Raw genomic sequence first — 7,210 nt, 5'->3', positions numbered from 1 at the left:
ACGCGACCGCTTAATCGGCCCAACTTTACACATCTGTTGTTTTTGATGACTTCAAAAGAGGCAAGCTGGCACGGAAAACTCATTAACAGCGCGCAACAGATATTAATTCGTTCCCTGGGTAACCTTCCATCTTGTTTAAGAGTTCCTTACCAGACCATTTGATTCTGTAAACCATGGCCAGCCGAAATATTTTTTAAAAAATCAATAAACGTTCTTATCAGCTTTTGCTGTAGTCTTTGGACTTCTCGTTTTTTTTTCTTTTTTTGCTCTCAATATTTAAGCTGATTAGATTTCTTTTATTGTGATTCAACGTTGACAACAAGCAGGATCTTCGTCCACGGTTTTTAAATTTAATTTTGTTTCTGCAGTTTATCCTGTCGCTAGAATTGTAGGGATCAACTACATTTCGGGTTTTATCCCCCTTAATACAGTGTATGAAACTGAAGAATATATTGCTTACATCCCTACTAAGCGGAATGCACCTGCCGGCACCCTAGCTATTCTTCAATTTAACTCTCACTGGCGTGCTGGGTTAAATCTACAGCCGCCTTAATTCATTCGAAAAATAGAAGAAAATATTTAAATTCTTCCTTTACTTATATTTTAGTCCTTGTTTTTAAAGGCGTTAATAACTACTTACTAGATTCACTTGAACAGTCCACAATACCTCCCTAACAGACCTTCGAACAGACTTTCGAACTTCCGCAAAACGCATCAATATGAAATATTTAATAAGAGCGACTGTCTGTAAATATCGACCAAAATCGACTTTTTGTGGCACAAGTTCAAATTCGAATTTCGCTTATTTTTGGCTCATCGATAACCCTTGATGAGTAATGAAACATGCTGTAGTTAGTTTTCCCAAATAACGTGTTTTTTTGTTAAAATTCGAGAAAACTCATTTTGCCCGTTCGGAGCTCAACATCCACTTCCGGTAAAGCAAAATTTTACACAAATTTCATTGACTCTTATGTCAAACCAAAACGATTTGGTAGCCTTTGAAGAACACGAATAGTTTTTATGTTTTTATGACCCTTTCTTTCTTATAATACGATACATTTGTGAAAGCTGTAATAAGTTTGTGGCCAAAAAGGTATTGTTAAAAATAGGCCCTATATCACCGGTTTAAAATTATAGGGTTAAAATAATGTAAATTTTTACAATGCGCTATAACTTAGAATTTCGCAAATTGACTTTCTACGGCTTAGCTAGGCCCCAATGTTTCAGAGAATTGAAACAAATCTCTGGGCAAACGGTTTTAAGTAGCCCGCAAGACGCCCAGTTCAACCCTAATATTGCGAAAAATCGCGACATTCCAGTGGTTAAAAATAGCGTGAGACGGCCCGTCACGCCAGCGGTGTTAACGACAGGTACACTTTCAACATTCTATTCAACACTGATCACATGCCAAATTCCAGCATAAAATCTATATTACATCTTTCAATACACTTATCTTATTTAGAAGAGTCATTTTGTTTGGATACAATATATAGTGTAGAATTGCCCAAAAGTCGGCTATTTTGAGCGACGTCGGCAAGACGTCGACGACCGAACTCAACGCGAAAACAAACTTTAAACAAGTAGAGTGGTGTGTTTCATTAATTTAAGCATCCGTCAAAAGGCACAAATACGTTAAATTTAAAGGCGCTGTGCCACCAAATTCATCCAAATTAGGAAATTACAAAATGCTCGTTAAATTAGGAGAAACATAAAAATAACTGCTTAATAAAGAAAGGTTAAAATAACATAACAGAAACAACAGATGCCACGGATGGGCAAAACTGAAGAAGATTGAAACGCATTGAAATTAGGGGTTTTGAAAACTGTTCAGCCTAACAGTTTTTCAAAGTTGATCCCGGCTGCTTGCAACTTTAAAAATAATGCTCAGGAGACATATTTGTTTGTCTCGGATCTCTGGTTTTGTCATTTACGTGTAATTTCTTTGCATGCTTTAAGTTCCATAGCGACTGAGGGCGAGTAATTGGCACACAGCCCCTTTAAGACAGGGATAACCAAAATTAACTAATTAGAACACTTTTTTTTTCTTGCGAGTTTTCTCTTTAAGTAATTATGCATACATGTACGCTTCGATGTATTACCATCACGCTTATAAAGGTACATTGGAACGAACGTTTCACAAAACATTTTAACTCGTTTCGATGGAAGATGAAACACATCAAAAACAAATCACCAAAAACTTTCCTCTACAGCAAAACGGAAAATAGAAAAAAAAGTGGCGTTTTACTAATGCTAAAGCAGGAATAGTTGCAGCGTGATTATGAGCTTTTAAAAATGGAAAATGCTCCTTAATGGACATCTATAGATCCCTTGCATCGCCATTGGAAAAAACTCTCTGACCCACTATGAACTAGCCTATTCCAGGCGTAGTGGACAGTGGATAATGGATAGTGGACAGTGACGCGAAATGGGGGACGGAGGAAAACAAACGTGGAAGAAAGTAAGAGGGAGAGAGTAGGAGGACCTTTCGCCCTCTCTCCCTAACCCCGCCCCTTCGCCATTTTTTCTAGCCCACTTGTCTTTGCGTTTTCCCAACTATCTGAAGGCCTGTTACAGGTTAAGGAGCAAAACACCGAAAACCGCTTTTCGACACGACACGTGTGAGTCGAGTTATGGGACTTAAAAAGAATTTTAGTGCGCCCCCGGATCCCTAGGTTTTCTTAAAAAACGATTGCTCTGATATTTTTTTTTTTACACTTTTACACAAAATAAGCTGATTTTGTGGTACCACAAGCCCTTCATTCTGGACTAAATAGTATGTTTTCGGATTTTCATTTTTTGACTTAATAATGCTAATTTAAGCAGTACAAAAAAATGACTACGTGGCATTTTCTGATATCGCAAATTTGGTTGCCAGGATTCTGCAGAGTTTCAAATTTCCTTTTTTAAATGTTTTTTTTTTTTCAAAGTTTGTGGTACAGAGTTTTGAACTTTGCTGAGGTTACCCTGGAGGAAATAAAGAAGTTTTCAAGGAAACCACTATCTAAATCTTGTGAACTTGATCCTCTACCTGCGGTAGTTTTGAAAGGCTGTCTTACCGTATTACTTCCTACTATTACGAGGATCATCAATCTGTCCTTATGGACTGGTGTTGTGCCCGATGCTCTCAAGGTTGCTACACTATTGCCCACATTGAAAAAATCTGATGCTGACTTTGAACAATTCCAAAACTTTCGTCCTATCTCGAACTTAAAAGTAGTATCGAAGCTTGTTGAAAAAGTTACCATACAACTCACAGATCACGTCATGGCGCTCCACTTAGATGAGACGTTTCAGTCTGCATATAAGAACTTTCACTCCACCGAGCCAGCTTTAGTAAGGGTCCAGAATGACATCCTGTGTGCTATTGACAACAATGAGTCTGTTATACTTCTATTATTGGATTTGTCAGCTACCTTCGACACGGTTGATCACTCGATACTGTTATCAAGATTGCATGACCGCTTCGGAGTAAACGGTACTGCAGCTGCATGGTTTGAGTCATACCTGACGTCACGCACGCAGTTTGTTCGGGTCAATGACTGTAGGTCAACACAGCGCTCTCTAGAACGCGGTGTACCCCGAGGATCTGTTCTGGGCCCTCGTCTTAATCTCCTCTATACATCACCCATTGCTGATATCGTAAAGTTCCACAAGTTACAGTACAATTTATACGCTGATGATACCCAGCTGTATATATCGTTTAGAACTGACTGTAGCTATAAACTCTCTTTGGCTAAGCGTCGTGTCGAATGCTGTGTAAATGACATTGATTGTTGGATGGTGAACAATAATGTTAAACTCAACCAGGATAAAACTGAACTTGTTCTCATCAGCTCAAAAAATCGTTGCAGGCGTTCTCTAGAGTTTATCCAAGTGGTTGATGAGAAGATCCAACCCAAACCCTCCGCCCGAAATCTGGGAGTGATTATAGATCAGTGTCTTGATTTAACGGACCATGTTAACAAAATCTGCGTTTCCTGTCAGTATCATTTAAGTATCATTTGTAGGCGAGAGGAATAATTGTTTTAGTAAAATCCAAATAGTTGGTCAAACATATCGAAAATAAAAAAATTTAGCTAGTTAAAGTTAGACTTTAATCCTTTTTTGCCGCCAAAAAGCCCGCGCTTTTCGCTACTAGTGGGCTCTAAAATAATTATAGTAGTACCTCAACCAATCAGAATGCAGCATTGATAATAGACCACTAGTTGGATTTTACTAAAAGCAGTTATTACCCAGGGAAAAAGAGTAAGTGTAGAGGCAGCACTAACTATGAATAAAGTTACTGAAAGTTTTCTTTCTGCTGTGATAACAGACCCTAACTGATGTACATGAGGTTTTCTTATCACTTTTGAAATAATGGTAACATAAGATATTGTGAGCACTACAGGGGTAAGAAGAGTATAAATTATCCACGTGCCCCGACCTGCGACTGCGTCATTTAGTCTGACGCTAAGTATAGAGGTCAGAACAGTTTCTTATAGCAAATGCGTTCCCAACTTAACAGTGCTCAATTGGGTATGGGTATAGAGATTCGTGCAATCACTCTAAAGAAATTAGAGCGAGATCAACCAGCGAAACTACATGAAAAATGTCAGCGATCATTGAAACTTTGTAACCATGTCTTTGCCCATGTTCTTTTCCTGTTCCTGTTCTGAAAAACCAAAGATCCACAGGCCCCGCAGCGGTTTCTTCCCCCAAATCAGCTACAGTCAGGTTCATTATCAGGTAAGTACTGCGCTTGCGTAGACCTGGGCTTCTTGCAAATGTTTTACCGGCGAAAAATGTCTGATTGGTCGACGCGCGACCAAGTGACATTGCCAAATTCAATATGGCAGTAATACTTCCATCGTTTGTTTATTCCAGTGGAAAGAAGATTAATTGCGGGTTAATATGATTGCAAACGCATATACGGATATTTTTAGAATAGCCTAGACTTTTTATTATCCTTTTCACCTATTCCTATGGGGTTCTTTCCCTGCGATGCTCGCGTTTAGGCCGGGCATAAAGCAAAATTATGTTTTCTCCAGCAAGACTTTCTAATTTATAAAAAAAAGTTTGAACATGAGCTAAATGAACTGTAGTGTCTGCATTCATGTTTTTTTCATTGTGAACGGGTGCGATTTTAATATCAAAACTTTAAAGCCGTCTATGACCGAGAAGGTTTCTTTTTTTCTTTTTTATTTTCAATAGTTAATGGGCTTGCGATCTGAATAGGATAACGAAATTTTTAAAATTAGGGGAATGCTATATATGAAAGAAGAGAACTTTGGTTGCAAATATGTTAGTTGGAAAAAATACTGATTATATCTTTTTAGTATTTGGGTTAGAAAAGTGATGCGTAGTCAAAAGTGCTACAAAGGAGTAAAAACCCAGATCTTTCCATTAATGAATTTTATTGACATTATCAGGGACATATGCTTTGCTTGAGTAGGCTGCACTTTGTTTGATTCAGGATCAATCAATCCTTTCTGAATAGACATGAACAATAAAGTATGTTTACATGTCAGATACTTCAACATTATCTTAGCCAACAACTAAGAAGAAACTCAACTTCATATCAAAAAGACAAAGTGAAAACTACTTCACTGTGAAACAACAAGCCATTCAAATACATATCACATTTTAATGTGATATATAAAATAGTGGCAAATGTGACGAGAGCGAAGACGTTGATTATAAACATCATTTCAAACTCCGGAAGAAACACTGCAAACCAGATGTTCTTTGTCAAATCAGTCATCCTTAGAGCAAGTCCAGTTTTAATTCTTTCTTGCTTTTTAATAGTAAGTGAACTGAAAAAAAAAGAATATTTATCACCTTTGTTGTTGAAATCATATGGAGGGTCACAAATAAAAAGCGTTAGAGCAAATCCCAGAGTTTCTAACCTCTTCAGCGTGAAATGATTGTTTAATGTTGTTGTAACGTTTTATTCCCGTGTGATGTGGTTTTCAGAGAATTTTCCACTGACGCAGGTTCACATTACCTTAGTACACTGAAAAACAAGCAAAAAGAAGTAGATACTTGTACGAATCATTTCGTAGCAAGACTAATACCGTTGGGACCACCCCAAAGAGGTTTGCGTCTGAAAAAGGAAAGCCTTAGAGAGAAGAAGGTTCTATCGATGTTCATTTCTAGGAGGGGGCCCTGAAAAATAATGGGCTTCTCGTTGGAAATTTTCCAAAAAGGAAAACACCATAAACACAAACCATAAAAGCAAATTAAACAACAAACACAAAAGCGATGTGTTACTGAAGAATGCTTACTATATTTTCTTCTCACAGTCTTTCGATCCTTGTTTCACTCCATTTCTGATTTTCAAGTTTGCACTTGTAATAACTCTTGGATCCGATTCATTTATCGACACGCGTAGGATATGCACATAATTTATTACTTCTTCTTTCACTTGGTTAATTTTTTGTGCTTATTTAAAAAAAAAACGTCCTGAAGGAAATATTACGACTAAGTTTCAAAGAGCGCCAATATAACTACGCCGAGAATGCATATAGTATCGAGAGTGCCCTTATTTTATTCTCCAGTTTCAGAAAGCTGTTTTATTTGAGATAGAAAAAGAGAAAGCCGGAGTAAAAACTAAACTTATTTATTTACTTATACAGTTTCTTTTCTCTTTATAAAGATGCGAATAATTACTAGAAACCCGTGCAGATGCGAAGCAAAAATTGATAACCGAATTGTATCAAATACAATTATAAACCTAATTATAAACTTTAAACCTTTGTATTTTCTGGTTTATGTAGTGGGCTCTAGGCCTCTGCCCGCGTCGGGTAGAAGCTGTTTAACGTATTATCACTACACATCAAACAGTTTGAGCTTACTGGCAGGGTGGGGAGAAAATTTTTGTTCTGTATTCGATTCATTTTCCAGCGCCAAACTGGCAAAACATATTTTCTTCAACAAAACCTTTCGTGCAATTCCACTATAACGTTGTTTATTTAGTTCACTTCAAAAAATACAACCTCCAGTATGTTGGTTCAATTAGATTTACGAACCAAAAACTTATCACTTGCTCACAGTTTCAGGTAACACAGGACAAAGGATATACACCATGGGATCGGCCCACAGATGATGCATGGCTTTATTTCGGTCTAATTTCAAAGAAACATAAGACCACTTGATAGAAATAGAAAGAGCCTGCGGTTTTTAAAGGAACTCTGTCATTTGAATAACAACAGTTCACGCCGACTAGCTTTGA

This window comes from Porites lutea, chromosome 2, assembly GCF_958299795.1.
Source record: "Porites lutea chromosome 2, jaPorLute2.1, whole genome shotgun sequence".
In the NCBI taxonomy this organism is placed as follows: domain Eukaryota; kingdom Metazoa; phylum Cnidaria; class Anthozoa; order Scleractinia; family Poritidae; genus Porites; species Porites lutea.
This window is presented reverse-complemented; position numbering follows the sequence as displayed.